The following is a 5,563-nucleotide window of genomic DNA, read 5'->3' on the forward strand; positions in this document are numbered from 1 at the left end:
AGCTTTGACTATGTCTCCTCAACCTGATGTGAGGGCAGTTATGGGAGAAAGGGGCAGCCGTCAGTAAAGGTGATTTGGGCAGAGTGCATCAGCTCCATTCCCAACCTTTTACTTTTTTTAGAGTAGCCTAATTGTTAATTTTTCAGGGATGCAATAGTCTTCTCTAGTCACTCAGGAAATGAATTATCCCATTTCATTCTTTTCCTCCTGATTTTGTTTCCTCTAGGTTAGTTCGGAAACGGAAGCTCAGAAACTTTAAGTTACCAAGCAGAGAAAAGGATCAAAACCAGGGCTAGAATCTAAACCAGTCTGATCCTAAAGCTCATTTCTTAACCATGTTAAACCACGTCATTTTGGTACATCTTAATGAAATAATTTAAATGTTACCTCTCCGGCTTTAAGGGTGTAATAGTCACTTGGATTTGGTCTACTGGAGAGCAAACACACTCACCAAAGCTACCTACCCTCTGTCAAATAGAATCCGTATTTGCCGGTAGACTCAAAAGATTTATTCTGCAAACTTTCACTGAATACCTACTATGCGCTAGAAGCCACACTAGGCGTGTGTGCAAAGACGGCCTAGACTCAGTTGGTGCCTTCAAAAAGCCAGTGTTAACTCGAGGAGGCAGATACGAGCGCACGTGAAACTGTTTTTACAAGGCGTGAGCGCGGCTCCCCGGCCCAACCTAGAGGCTACCGACCAGCACCAAACCTGGGAATTTACCGGGGAGAAGAGATGGGTCTGGGGGTGCTCCGAACTCCTGTTCCCAAAGGTTTCCCCGAGGAAAGGGAACTCCATTTTCCTCAAGGGAGATGTGGAAGTACTGGGAACTTTTTGGGGTATTCGTTTGAGTGTGCAAGAGGGAAACAAAATGTGCCGCAGAGATTTCACTTCCCACTTTTCCGGCCGCAGGCTGGGCGAGAGAAAGTGCAGTTTTCTGGGGAGGGAGCTGTGATTGGCGGCGGGACTCCGGCCTCTGCGAGCGCGGGGAGGGCGCCGGAATAGCCCGGGGGCTCAAACTTCCTAGAGTGTAGGGGCGCCCGGACGCCGCAGACCCGGAGAGTCCAACTGCTCCGAGTCTGCGGGGGCATACGCGGAGCTGGGCGGTGCCCGGCAGAAGGTGCGATCCGGACGGGCGCCGAGGCCTGGGAGCCTGGACAGCGAGACCTGTCACCGGCGGGACGCGGGCACGTGCCCGGTGCAGCCTCAGGCCTGGGGGCCAGACTGGCCCCTCGCTGGGCCGCGGGGCGCGGCGGTGCTGGCCCCTGGCCCCAGGTGCGTTACGCCCCCCGGAGGATTTTCCGGTCCCGTGTGCAGAGGGACGACCAGGAACTCGGGCTCAGTCTCCACCCCGAAGTGGGGCGGGTCCGCCCGGAATAAGATCCGCTGTCCGGCCCCGGCAAGGGTGTGTTCTGCGCGGCCTCAGAAGACGAGCGCTGCCCATTGTCGGCACTAGCGGTAAGGGGGCGCCAGGACGGGGGATCCTGGGCTCGGGGAAGGGGGCGCAGCAGCCTCGGGGAGCCTCGCGGGGACAGCCCTGCGCCGCGCCCAGGAGGGGGTGCCCGCCGTCGGCCTGCGGGCGGGGCTCGGCGGCCACGGGGTGGAGCTGGCGCCGCCGGGCCGGGGCTCGCTCGTGGTGGGCCAAGCGGAGGCAAACGCGTTCCACATCCACCGGTACCTTCCAGAAGGAGCAGTTTATACGGCTCAGAAAGTAGACCAGAGACCACAACAGTTATTCATTGTGCCAAGCACTGTGCTGGCTTTGGGAATTAACTAGAAAGGATTGAGTTAATACTCCCTGCAGCTGACTCCATCTCATACCTAAGTTTTCTTTTGAATTCTTTCTTTTCTCTTTTTAAGAAACTACTCCCTTTCCCTAGTTTCTTACCCTTTTCTTGTCGTGTATCTAATGCCCCCAGCATAATGTCTGGCTGGCACATGGGAATCAGTTGTTATTATGAGATACATGACTTGAGCCTGAGAGTGGCACGGTCTCACTCTTTTGTCTTGGCTTTGACTAGCGGGAGATTTGGGGCCCAAGAGGCTATTGCTTTTCAACAGTCTGCCCCACTTGAAGTGTTTCCCAGGTTGATGCAAGTCTGTGAGGTGTAACGAGTAACCTACACCTTTTGTGACAAGTGGCTATCTGCTTTCTCCCGCTGACGGTGGGAAGAATGGATAGGGTCCCCCCCTCCAAATTATCCATCCCACCTCCTCCTTAAATTGCAAGTAACACAACTGATAGCCAAACCCTCGCTCTTTAGTTGCCAGGGAATTGTCAGATGACAGAGAGGCGAAAGAGCAAGCAGGAGAGGAAGAGAACAGGAACGAGAAAATGGGTACAAACAGCCACCCGAAATCTCCTTCCTTCCTTCCTTGCCAGAGCCCAGCCCTATCTGGCCAAGGCCAGATCCCTTACATTCAGCTCAGGCCAGATTTCTCTTGTTTTGGGGAAACACACGCGCGCACACACACTCAAGCACATGACTATTAGATCTAGGGTGTCTATGACTTTCCCTCCCGAATATTTTTACATTTGGTTAGGGATCGTTTTTTCTCTGAAAGCAAGTTAGAGAGTAACATGCACAGTCAAGTCAAACCACACCAGTCCTCAGCATCTTGAAGAGTGAGCCTTCTGGTCATCCATAGACTCCTATCCTTTGGCCCATTTCTTTGCTGATGTCTGGCCACTCATTTGTTTTCCCCATCTTGATCCTCTGCTTGTAGACTAAGCCTGCTCCTCTTAGGGGGACGAGGGGGGATGGAGGTGAGTGTCAGGCACTGCCAGGGAATACTAGGAGCTTCAGAATAAATAAGGGGGGGTTCCTTGGGTGTCAACTTTACCCAGACATTTGAAGTTAAAATACTTTTTATGCTAAAACAATCATATATTTTGGAGTAGAATTCAGAATTTGTATACTTTTTAAATATAAAACAGGAAACTTTAAAAAAATTCTTCTGCTTGGGCTTTGGGCTGTGCTTTGGCCCAAAGCTAGCCCTTGAGGGTTTCTTTTCTTTTTTCTTTTTTTTCTTGAGGGTTTATTTTCACTGCAGTTAGGGCTACAATGGTGGCAATTTGATAGGCACTGTGATGTCTTCCCTGGAGGGACTTTGAATAACAGTCATGCTTGGTTAATAATTTAATCTTCATTTCCACCTGAGGTAGGGTTAGTAACCTTGTGTTACAGATGAGGGGGGTGTGGAGACACGTATTAATAATGCCCCTACATTCTTGAGGGGCTTGGCCTGCAGATGAGAGAATAAACTCACTCATTGTGGCGTTGGGCAGAGCTGGGTTGGATGGTTGGTTCTGTTGAATTTAAGTTGTGGCCTTTGAAACCCGTAGGCTGGGTGGACTTGGAGACGGAGAGCTTTCTCAGCAGAGGTGTCTAGGCAGGGGCCTGGTAGCCCCTTTTGGATGGGGCTGTGAAGGGCAGTAGGTTAAACTAATATGACCTATAAAGCCATATTTTTCCCTTCAGGGTACCTCAGAATCCCTTAGGAAGCTTGCATAGCATACAGATTCTTGCCCCACTCCCCGCAATTCTGATCCAGTATAACAGGGTTGGGTCCAGGAAAACGCATATTTAATAGGTTCCTTGGATGATTGTGATTCAGGTGTTTCTTGGACCTTGTTTTGAGAAACTAAGCTTTGGAAACACTTAAATAAATGTGCATGCCTGATAAATTGAGTAAAGCATTAACAGAAACACAGGACTTCGGGGAACTTAGCCTGTCATTGTGCTGTAAACTCTAATAATGTGGTAAAAGCTGGAATTGTCCCCATTCTCAAGGACAGCTCTTTATTATACCTATTACATCAAATTCACCCCATAGTTTTCCAGTGCTTGACACCCCGAGACCAAATAAAGGGTCTAAACTAAAGGGGTTTTGTTTGCTTGTTTTTAAGCTTAGTTGAAACTGAGATGGATTACTATATTAAGATTATTTTCCCTAATAATTTAGGATTTCTAAGGCCCATTGCTTGTTTAAAAAAATTTTTTTTAATGTTTATTTATTTTTGAGACAGAGCACAAGTGGGGGAAGGGCAGAGAGGGAGGGAGACACAGAATCCCAAGTAGGCTCCAGGCTCTGAGCTGTCAGCACAGAGCCAGACGCGGGGCTCGAACTCACCGACCGTGAGATCTTGGCCTGAGCCGAAGTCGGACGCTCAACCGACTGAGCCACCCAGGCGCCCCCACCTTGCTTATTTTGAAATTAGGAGTGACATGTTAGTGTTCAGTGTTTGAATTGGACTAAGAGCTTTTGCTATGGGAACCTGAAGCACCACTTTGGAAGAATTCTTTTTAAATGTTCAAGATACTTGAGGTCAGTAAATTGCCATACTGCTTCTTGGTCTGTTTTGCTAGGCATAAGAACCCAAGTGAATGTTTGCACTAGAATGAACCATAACAGCAAGAGGGGAGAATTGCAGCTATAGGCCAGACTGTAAATTGCTTTGGAAACACCTTCATCCACCCTACTTTCCCCTTCCCCTTTAAGATGTAGATATAACACAGCATAAACAGGCTGACTTAGAGCAGGAGGCCCGGAGAGTGCCCTTTGTCAGGTCAATAGAAAGACCTCCCTACCCAGTCACTGTGGATTCATTCCTGGGTTGAGGCACTCAACTCACTCCTCCTAAGAGGTAACATTAAATTATTACCAGAAGCTAACATAGAAGGACTGGTTTATGAGTGGGAACAAGTTCTCCTAATTTATGTGTAATTGAGTCATCTCCCCTGGAGGAAGTCCTTAATAGATACAAGCCTGTTGGTATAATCAGTCCCCAGCATCTTCCCTCTCCTCTCCAGGGGGCTTAGAAAGTTTCTGGGTCCTGCCTAGCTTTAACTTCTGCTATTGATGCTTTTTGGTGCTATACAAGAATCTCTTGACTCAGTAATTCTTATCCTTGTTAGTTAGGACCACTTTGAGAATCTGATTAAAGCCATGAAGTTCTCTTGAGAAAAAGAAACACATATTTGACATTGCTCATACAATTTCAAGGGGTTTATAGACATCTGTCTAAACTCAATCATGGATACATAGCAGTTATGTAGGTATACTGTTCAGAATTGCCCTAAAAGTTGTCAGTTTGTCAAAATTTAAAAAATGGTTTTGCCTTTGTTCTGGCAATTTGAATTCTGAATTTATCATAAAGATATACTTGGATATGTATGTAGAGGCATGTGTATAAGGATATATATACTGCAGCCTTGTTTGTAGCAGCAAAAGAGTGGAAATGAACTAAATATCTATAACCAAGGGGCTGGTTAAATTATGGAACATCCATTCAGTGCAATACCATGCAGCTATTAAAAAGTGATGCAGGTTGAGGGGCTCCTGGGTGGCTCAGTTGGTTAAGCATCCATCTCTTGATTTTGGCTCAGGTCATGATCTCGCAGTTTGTGAGCTCGAGCCCTACATTGGCCTCTGCCCTAGCAGTGTGGAGCCTGCTTGGGGTTCTCTCTCTCTCTCTCTCTCTCTCCCTCTCTCCCTCTCTCCCTCTCTCCCTCTCTCCCTCTCTCCCTCTCTCCCTCTCTCCCTCTCCCTCTCTCTCCC

The 5,563-nt window shown here is 48.2% G+C and overlaps 1 protein-coding gene across 1 annotated transcript in view; it reads left to right on the top strand.

Annotated features, from left to right (window-relative positions):
• The first annotated feature begins 1,258 nt into the window (after nucleotides 1–1,258).
• Nucleotides 1,259–5,563, top strand: part of ANXA4 (annexin A4) — a 62,464-nt gene continuing 58,159 nt past the window's right edge. Inside the window, exon 1 of the mRNA XM_049651594.1 lies at nucleotides 1,259–1,459. The gene's annotated coding sequence lies outside the window, so the exon portion shown is untranslated. The remainder of the gene's footprint in view (nucleotides 1,460–5,563) is intronic.

Source organism: Panthera uncia (genome assembly GCF_023721935.1).
Source record: "Panthera uncia isolate 11264 chromosome A3 unlocalized genomic scaffold, Puncia_PCG_1.0 HiC_scaffold_11, whole genome shotgun sequence".
In the NCBI taxonomy this organism is placed as follows: Eukaryota; Metazoa; Chordata; class Mammalia; order Carnivora; family Felidae; genus Panthera; species Panthera uncia.